The 10,335-nt window shown below is 46.2% G+C and overlaps 1 protein-coding gene across 1 annotated transcript in view; it reads left to right on the top strand.

The window, feature by feature from the left end:
- The first annotated feature begins 4,305 nt into the window (after positions 1-4,305).
- Positions 4,306-10,335, top strand: part of TMEM63C (transmembrane protein 63C) — a 90,069-nt gene continuing 84,039 nt past the window's right edge. The window contains exon 1 of the mRNA XM_074365199.1: positions 4,306-4,835. The gene's annotated coding sequence lies outside the window, so the exon portion shown is untranslated. The remainder of the gene's footprint in view (positions 4,836-10,335) is intronic.

The following is a 10,335-nucleotide window of genomic DNA, read 5'->3' as shown; positions in this document are numbered from 1 at the left end:
GCCCGTGTTGTTTCCACAGAGCCTAGCATAGATCTTGGCCCAGGCAGATGCTCAGGACATGTGCACAAAGTAGAAGGAATGGTCCATAGAGTCTACAGGGGCCCGAGTAGCAAAACCACGGGAGCCAGACCGTTACCGAACATCTGTTTGAGACAGGCACTCCCAGGCAAAAATGAAGAGGGCAGGACTTTGGTTACCATGGTAGCAGGGACCCTGTCTTTTTTCATACTCTCAGGTAAGAGAAGATGAATCTAGGACTGCCCAGTACAGTTGCCCAGATTCTGCACTTTACTATTCCAGGAGGCATAGTTTTCATACTTCAAGCATAGATTTGCATGGTTATTATGATAAATTTCCAGTAGATGGCAGTAAAGCATCTGGAGTTAGGGACTTTTTCCTGTTTGTGCAGATGCATGGCTTGTGCTCTGTGTAAGGCTGGGAGCATCTGTCTACCAGCCCTACAATCCGCTGAGAGGGTGCCTGACATCCCCAGCCTTGTCCCACCTCCCCTTCACTTCAGGGCTTTACAAACCACACCAAGGGCCTTAGTGTTGGCTTCAGGACTTCAGGGGAGAGAGCCATTAGAGGCAAAAATCCCCAGTTGTACCCTTTGTTCCAAAGGAGATGTTTGTGATCAGAAGCCCTGGGTTCAAGTTCTAGCTGCTGCATTTCCTAGTGATTGGTCTTGGGTAAGTGACTCTGCAGTTCTGAGACCTTGCTTTCTCCTCCGGAAAGAGTGCAGTAATAATCCCTGCCCTTGAGGTTGTGAGGAACAAATGCTACTCTGAACATGGCTGTGTATTGCTAGCTGTAAAGTACCTCTTCCCAGGAATACCCTGCATTAATAACATGCAGGAGTTTCGCAGCTGACCCCAGGAAGATCGCACTACTGGGGGAGGGGGGTGTGCTGCAGACCACGTGACTCAAGTTTTATCAAACTCCCACCCCAAGTCGTCTTCTCCTAGGGTATCTCTCTCTAGGTCTCCACCACAATTCCATCCCCAGGGGGTGCTTTGGCTCCCTTCAGTCTCTGCTCCAAACTCCTTAGTGCAGTACAGTCAGGCTGCCAGTAAACAAATACTCTTTGAGCATCTTCTATGAGCTGGTGCTGTGCTCTACCATCTAGCTTCTCATAGTCCCATGGGGACAATAAAGTTAGCATAGTTACCATTTTGTTTCTGAGTCTTCAGACCTCATCCCATATATATATATATTTTAACAATTTTGAGGGCTGTTATCTAAGATGTTTTAAAGGGAAGGGATTATATTTTTTATAGGAAATAAGTAGAGGCCAGAATATCTTTTAAATATACTCTTTCTTCCAGGTTTACTGTTTCTCCTTTATTCAAATTCATTCAGTGAGGAACCATCTTGTTTAAATGTAGCAGAGGGGAATTCAGCTCAAAAACTATTAATATTGGAAGTGGGAATTATTCTTTCTGGAAGCTGTGGGTCTATTGTTCTTCTGCTGGTTGTCAGGTAGGCTTAAGAACTGTATTTCCACGTGTTTACTTTCCATGATAGCTGGATGCTTCCATGAAGGGAGGACTACACACTTGTTTTCTATAACAACATCGTATAAGCATACACTCATCATCTAGTTCTGGAGATCAGAAGTCTGTCCTGGGTCTTATTGGGCTAAAATCAAGGTGTCTGTCTGCCGGGACCCTGAGGAGAAAGAGGTCTTGCCCAGTGCCTCCTTTCTGGTTCCTAAACCACTTATCTTTGGCCCCCATCAGTGTAAACACCCTCCAAGGTCCAGACCAGAAGAGACTTAGCTGGGGTCTCCCCTGCCTGTCTTAGCCTGGGGAAAGCCCAGGTCAGGGAAGCAGAGAATAAACTCACAAACTTAGAATTTGGTTTGGCTGTGAAGGGACAAGAAGTCCAAAGTAGTAGTGGCTTAAATGTCGTAGACATGTATTTCCCTCTTGTGTAAATTAAGTCTAGAGGCAGGCCATCCACAGTTAATATGGTCACTCTACAGTGACAGGAAGGACCCAGGCTCTTTCTAGTACCCTGTTCTGTCATCCCTCAGGTGTAGTCCTCATCATCATGGTGGAGGTAGCAGTTCAGGGCTTTATGATTTTAGGACCCAGGCTCCCTCCATATCATTTCCCCACCATTTTTAGCATGTGCCTCATGGTCTAAAAATGGCTGCTCAAGCTCCAGCCATCAAGCCAACATTCCACCATCAGGAAGTAAGAAAGAGGCTGAGAAAGTACATACCCTCTATGCCTAAGCACACTCACTGGAAGTTATTTGTGATACTTCCATTTATCTCCCACTGGTTAGAACTTAGTCACATGACCATATCCAGATGCAAAGAAGGCTAGGAAATGAATCTTTATTCCAGGTGCACCTAATTCCTGGGGAAGAAAAGGAGAATGGTTATTGAGGAACCATAAGAATTCTCTACGACATCTTGCCTATAAGGTATCATCCCCTGCCTACAGGAGGTGTCTCTACCTAGCAGACGCCTCAGCATAAATCAATCAGGGCAATAACCCAATGACCATAAGATCACAGAACAAGAATTATCCAAAGACAGCAATGGGGTAATTTCCTCTCCATGTATAAATGACATTTGTGTTCTGTTGTAATTATCATCATTGTCAGCATTCAGTACTGTACACCCCCCCCATGCTCCCAGCAGCCCAAAGTACTGTCCCTGCCAGTCCAGCTATGGCATCGCCTCCCCTACTCCCTATGCACCTAACATTGCCCCCTCCCTTTCTAGAATGGAGTATGGTGAAGTGACAGTGAGGGGAGCAGTGAGGGGGAGGCCCTGTGACAGCGGCTGCTGCACAGCAGAGCAGCGGCGGTTGCCTTGGTGAGTTGGACAAAGAGGTTTCTAGGATGCTGCCAACTGTTTTTTCCTGACCCGCCATCGCCTTATCTTTCCTGCTTAGGAGACACATCTTGTGGCCGAGGCTCCTCAGTCCCATGTTGTTCTCTCCTCTTCCCCTTTTAAAAACACTCATTTGCCTGCTCATAACCTGTTCCTGTGAGAAGTGGTCTCAGGCACCCTAGGGTGTGAATGAGGGATCGGATATTAACATTGTTTTTCCTTGCGCCATCACACCAGCCCTGCCCCTTAGGTCTCTCATCCCCATTTGATGGATCAAACCACTGACCCTGAGGGCTTCCAGGCAGTTGGCCCTGGTTAACCAGTTTGTAGGTGGCAGCCCTGCGGCAGGAACCAGCTCTCGACTCTAAAGCCCAAGACACCTTCATGCATTATCCATCCCAGGTAGGATTCTGATGGCAGAAACTTAAGCAGGCTGCCAGTTGGTGGAGGTGACTTTTGGGATGAGAGCATATTCACAGCACTGTCCTCACCAGCTTTCAGGGATAAGTTCGGAGCAAGGAGAGAAAATAGGACTTTGCTGGTAATGTTAGCAGTAAGACAAAGAGCTATGGGTGACAATGGTTGCCCCTCCCTCACCTCCATCCCAAGGCCTTCCCATTCCTGACTCCCAATCTCCAGGGACACTGGCTCTGCCCTCTCTCCAATCTCTCCAAGCCTAGAAAAAACATCCCTCCACTCAGCAAGGGAGGCCTCATACCCATGCCTTCAGTTTCCCCGTTCCTCCCCCTGGCTCTCCATCTGTCGTCCTCCCTCTCTGCATCTCAGTCCCAGGGCTGCTGGATCAGGGCAGTGCTGGGAACCACCCAGAGGGCCCTAACAGGGGAGGCCTGTCTGGGCAGCCTGCTCCACTCCCTGTTCAGCAATCTAGGAAGAGGGTGGAGGGGAGAGTGCTGGGAGGGCATTTAGGGATTAAGACCATCTCAGCCCACATCCTAGAAAAAGGACGTGGGGGCCAGGAGCTGAATGTTCTGAAAGTTTACATGCAGACACTTGCTCCTACCTGCAAACATGCTCTCACGCACACAAGCACTCACACACTCAAACATTCTCAAATACACACACACACATACACACCTTTGTCCAAATTCTAAGGCAGTTAACTCAGGTTCAGAGTCTGACTGAAGTCAGACAAACCCAGGGTTGGCTTTCGCATATGCCTGATAGTTTCTAAACAGTGGTTTCTCATTTTCCGAAGGCTCTATGGGAGATTTGAGCCCCAAAGAGGTGGCACGAACGCTACGTCTTTCTCCTCCCTCTGCTCCCAGCCTCTTGTTCCTCTCCCTGGAGGCAACTCTTGCCACCACTTCCTTGTCTCCGCTTCTAGAGCTGGCCTGTAGACGGGAGCCTCTCCCGTCTTGCAATGCGCACGCACACACGCGCGCGCACACGGTGGCTTCCAGCACGCCGCTGTGCACCCTGCTGTGTTTCCTGTTTATGCGAAGGCACTGCCTGGGCTCTCCGCAGTGCCGGGTGCACCTACCAGCCCTCCAAGCTGCTGAGAGGTTGCCTGACACCATGTCCTAGCCCCATGGCCATTCCTGACGACTGCTTACGTCCACGTGCACACAGAGTTCCTCGTCCTTTCTAATGGTGGCCTGCTGTCCCGTCATGCAGATGCACCGTGACTGATTTAATGTGCCCTGCTGGACGAGCCCGGATTGCTTCAGCTGTTTGCTTTGCTGTATTCGCTGCTCCCTCCAGTTCTTTAGTGGTGCCTGCTATATGCCTTAGCCCACGTGGGCGTGCGGACCTGTCAGAGCTGGGTGTGAAGAAGTGACTCGGCCCAGTTGTTTGGCCTTTTGTACCTCACTTTCTGAACCTGTAGATGCCAAAAATCAGAGGGCCGTGCATGCTGAGGATGAAGTGAGGATGAAGTGAAACCGTGCATGCTGAGCGCCCAGCACGGTGCCCGCAGGCACCTGAACCATACATGTTAGCCCCCGAGGGGGACAGCAGCAGGAATGAGGTGAGTGAGGGGTCGTGCTGACTGGCAGGGGCCTGCCTAGCTCCCCTCCTCAAGGCCACCAAGTGACATCACAGGGGCCTCAGCCTGGGAAGTCCTTTGCCCTTGAGAGCAGGGTCAGAGAGTCTGGGTGGCACAGGGAGAAGTCGGGGCGGGGAGCCTGGGGGGTGGGGGGCGGGGGCCCAGCAGCTGCGCTGGAGCCTGAGTGAGGAGCAGACCTGGCTTTCCTGCTGAGTCATTCCCACTGGAGCATCGAAGGAGGGGGGAGGCCTGCTGTGAGGGAGAGGGAGAGAGGGAGGGAGAGCTCTCACACAGACGGCGCATGCGCGCGCGGGCGCGCGCGCGCACGCGCGCGCGCACACACACACTCGCCTTTCCCAGCTGAAGAAAAGGAGCTCCTCCCAGCAGAGAGAGGCTTTGTTCCCCACAAGATGTAAAAGCCATGGAAACAAAGGAAAGGCAGCCTCACTGCCCCTGTCCCTCAGCTGCCACTTCTGCACCCCTCCCTCTGTCCTCACCCCATTTCCACCAGCCCTCTGCTCCATCCAGCCCCAACCCTGCCCCTAGGGCAATCAACCTTCTGGAGCCGCCCGGATGATGGACAGTTCTAGGGACAAGATGCCCACCCTACTTGCCCATCTCCACCCTTTCCTCATCCTGCACCTGCCGCCAGCCCACCCGCTGTGAATTGTGCCCACCTGGCCCATCTGGCCCCTGGCGACAGAAGCTTTCCTGGCTCTGAGGTGGTGCTTTGATGTAACAGACTTTTACAAGACTTGTCCTGGGTGCTGTGGGAGACAGAGAAGAATGAGGTCCCTCTGCTCTGAGGGGCTTAGACCCTGAGCGGTGGGAAGGCTGAGGATGGAGTCCATTTCCCCCCAGAGCTGGCTAAGTGCTGGCCCCTCTGGGGTAGGGTTGCGTGTAAGTGGCAGGAGTCTGGATGGGCTTGAGACGCAGAAGTCACGCTGGGTGGAGGACAGAATGCTTCCTTCATTAAAAATCACTTTTTGTCTTGGTAAAAAATCCCCAAGCCCGACTATTATCTAATACTCAGCTCTGTACCCTTCCAGACATATTCCTATTCATATGAACGTGGTTTATGGAAAAATCTGAATGTGACATCATTCAAACAGGACACATTTTTGCTTTGTCTCTCATCACAGCCTTTAACCATGCTGGCCTTGAACAATATTCTTGGCAGATTTCTAGTTTTCTGATCAAATTTCCTAGTTTTTTTCCCAATTATTAAAAATCCAGGTTAATCTAGTCCAATTTAAAAGTTAAACATGATATGCAAATACAGGTTGATTCTACCCCTCTCCCATAGTGCCAGGCAAAGCTAGGAGTGGGGAGGGGACGTCTTTCTCCCTCCTCCATCAGAGTGCTTTTACCTCCAGGGTTTGAGGTTGGGGTATGATGAAGGGCAGGATGACAGCTGGGAGGGGGTGGCCACAGATCTTGTTCTCTTGGCAAACACTGCCTGAGGACCATTTCCTCCTGGGGGTGGGGGAAGGCTTCCAAGTTGGCTGAATTCTCTGGGGAGAAGGGTTATCTGGCTAGACTTTTTCGCATTCTGTTAACTCTCATCCCTGAAGGCCCACCCCTGGACTTTCTCCTCAGCTTTCTCCTTAGGAGGTACTTGACCCACAGGAAACTCCTGCATCCTTGCCTGGCCAAATGGGGGCCCCTTTTGCTGCCCCAGCTCTACCCTGCTATCTCTGTCCATTCTCCATTCCATTTCCCCTTCTATAGGCAGGACAGGTTGGCGAGTCAACAGGGACTCAACTGAGGAATGGAGTGCCCATCCCTCCCCTCACAAGTACCCCACCCTCTGTGAGTCCTCTCTCCACATCCAGAAAGTGGAGGGAAACCCAGAGCATTCGTGCCCTGGCGTGGAAATGTTTAACCTGTGCAGTCCTATAGGGCCCTACACCCAGAAGTGTGTCCTCTTGGTCTAACGCTCTGCTGTCTTGAAATTCTTTATAATTTTTGTGCAAGGAGACATTCATTTTCATTTTTTACTGGCCTCTGAAAATTGTGTAGCTGGTCCCACCCGGGACTGACTGCTCTGACCATCCTCATCAGCTGTAGAAAGGAAGGGATGGGTGGTCGTGCTGGGTAGGGTTGCAGGGCTGGTTTTGAAGGCGAAATGTGCTCCAGGAAGTGCTACCCCCACAGTGATTTCTACCTCTCCTCAGGGTGAGGGGTGCTCCCAACCCATTATCCTCCTCTTTGGGTTCCAGTCATCAACTCCCAAAGCAATAGGATCTGAACTAACCAGCATCCTGTTAGAAATACAAGCATCTTTCGACATCCAATTGGGAGTTGAATAGGTTCAGATTATGTGCTTTTTTTTTTTTTGAAACAATGAAATCATGTTGCATATATTGTTTTATAGCCTACTTTTTTCGCCTAGCAATACATTTTAAATATATTTTCATGTAGAAAATACTCATCTACAATCTAATTTTCAACATCTGTGTCAGTTACATATTGGGTGCTATAAAGCATCCCCAAAACCAGGGCTTAAATCAACAGTGATTGATTGTTTCTCATTATGCTATGAGTTGACCAGACAGTCTTTGTTTCTTTGTTTTGGAGGAGGAAGTTAATTCTACTTATTTGTTTGTTTGTTTGTTTGTTTGTTTAAATGGAGGTACTAGGAATTGAACCCAGGACCTCGTGCATGCTCAGCACACACTCTACCACTGAGCTACACCCTCCCCCCAGTGACCAGTCAGTCTTGATCATCCACAAGAAACACAAAAACTAGGGAGAGGAAAAACTGGGTGCTGGTATTAGCTGAGCCATTTTCTGCATGTGTGACCTTGGCCAAGTTATCACTGAACCTCAGATTCCTCATCTGTTAAGTGTTACAGATGATAACAGTGATGTCTCCCTTATCTGGGATGTTTTGAAGTTCAAATAAGAACTATAATAATAATATCTACCATGTAGGGTTGTCATGAGGATGAAATGAGTTAACATGGCAAAAGTATAACAAATGTTAGCTATAAACTATTATGTGCCTTAGTTAAGGGCTAGGTTAGTGAGGGAATTGCTGGGGCAGGGAAGAGCTGATTCTCCAGCTCATCAGACTGTGAGACACAGGAGGGAAGGAGGATTTCTGCTGGGAATAGAAGGATCTGAAAGGATGCAGTGAGCACAGCTGAGAGTGGTAAGCATTGCTCAGCCAAAGGGGGAAACGAGGACTGGGGGGACGAGTCATCTTACTGCAGTATAAAGATCCTTACTTGTTAGCCATATTTTCCTATATACTAATACTATGCTGGTAATAAAGTCGGGATTAAAATATGCTGGAACGGAGGTAGTGCCAGACCAGCGGCACTAGACTTAACAAATTGACCCATGGTTAGCCACTGCCTCTATCCCTGCTCACTCTGTCATAGGGGCCTCTTCTTCAGGGAACAGAGGTAAGAGGATGAGAACCAAGGAAGCATTTTTGAAGGACAGGAGAAACAGTGTCAGGGAGCCAAAATCTAGATCCCAATGGCTTTCTGCATCCCAAATGTCTTATTTCAGTTCTTTCATTACACTTTCAGAGATTCTAACATATCAAGATTCATATACTTGTGTCTTTTAAAAAATACATAATATTTAAAACAAACAAAAGGATATAAAGAATAACACAAACAAAAACCCATGTTCTTGCTACCAGCTTAAGAAATAAAACATTGCCAATACAGTTAAAATTTCCCTGATGTACTTCCCACCACCTTCTCCCACCTTTCCAGAAGAAGTAACCATTATGCTGAGCCCTGAGGTTGATTATGTCCTTGTACCCTTTTTTATTTTCCAAATACACAAATAAATCCAATAGAAAAGATAGGTTGCTTTACAGATATTTAGGTTCTCCAGCAGGATTTGGATAGCTTCTAAAGAGGCTTCAGGAGAACCAGAGAAGGGAAAAAGGAAGAGTCTCAGTAGCCTGTGACAAGATCAACTGGAATAATATACATGTAATTAGACTCAGAGAGGGGCACATATCTGAAAAAATAATTCCTGAAAACTTTCCAAATTTGATGAAAAATATAAAACTACAGATCCAAAAAGCTGAATCAATGTCAAGCATAAGAACATGACTCCAAGGCACATCGTATTTAAATTGCTGAAAACCAATGATAAAAATTTTTTTCAGGGAGCCAGAGGAAAAAAGAAATATTACATACAGAAAGGAAAATATATGAATACTCTCTGACTTCTCATTAGAAGTGACACAAGTCAGAAGACCATGGAATTAAATCTTTAACATCCTACAAGAAAAAAGAAAAAAACTGTCAACCTAGAATTCAGTTTCTTTTTTCTTTTTATAGTATGTTGCCATTTTAAAAAAATTTTATTGAAGTATAGTCAGTTACAATGTATCGATTTTTGGTGTACAGCACAATGTCCCAGTCATGCATATATGTACATATATTTGTTTTCATATGGAATTCTGAGGGAATTCTATTTCATATAGAAAACTGAGGGAATTCATCACCTGCAGACCTGTTGAAGGCTTGAGGGAAATGATACCAGGTGGAAACTCAAATCTCTACTCAAAGAAATAAATAGAAAGAAAGAAATATTGGAAATGGTAAAAGTAGACGATGTTTTCCCTCACTTTAAAATGTATGTTAAAGATAAATAAGAGCTTAAACAAAAATAATAACAACATACTGTAGAATTTATAATAAATATAGAAGTAGAATGTATGGCCAATAAAAGCACAAGGGAGAAAAGAGGAAGAAAAGGAACTACAGTTTCTTGTGTAATACGTGAAGTGGTATAATATTATTTAAAGGTAGAAACTGAAGATGCACATTATAAATTTTAGAGCAACCACTAAAAAAAGAGAAAGGAATAACTAATAAGCCAACAGAGATAAAATGAACTCCTAAAAACTACTCAATCCCAAAGAAGGCAGGAAGTAAAAAAGAACAAGGAGCATATGGGACAAATGGGAAAAAATAGCAAGATGGTAGACTTAAACCCAACCATATAAATAATTACAGTAAAAGTAAATGGACTACATGGATGAACCTGGAAAATATTATGCAAAGTAAAAGAAGCCAGTCTTAAAAGACCACATATTGGATGATTCCATTTTTATGAAATGTCCAGAATAGGCATATCTATGAAAATAGAAAGTAGATTAGTGGTTTCCTAGGGCTTGGGGAAGAATGTGATAGGAAAATGGAAGTGACAGCTAATTGGTATGAGGTATCTTTTTGGGGTGACAAAAATGTTCTAAAATTAGACTATGGTAATGATTGTATAACTCTGTGAATATACTAAAAACTATTGGATCATACATTTCAGATGAGTGATTTGTATGGCATATGAATTATATCTCATTAAAGGTATTTTCTTAAAAATAAATGAACTAAACATTCTAAATTAAAGTTATCAAAGAGCCAATAAGAGAGGGAGGAAGCTGCTTTAGCTCTATAGACATTGCCAAACCAGAAGTGAAAGATGTAAACGTGGGCTGTGTTTTTGG

The sequence above is a fragment of the Camelus bactrianus genome, chromosome 6, assembly GCF_048773025.1.
Source record: "Camelus bactrianus isolate YW-2024 breed Bactrian camel chromosome 6, ASM4877302v1, whole genome shotgun sequence".
Lineage (NCBI taxonomy): Eukaryota > Metazoa > Chordata > Mammalia > Artiodactyla > Camelidae > Camelus > Camelus bactrianus.
This window is presented reverse-complemented; position numbering and strand designations above follow the sequence as displayed.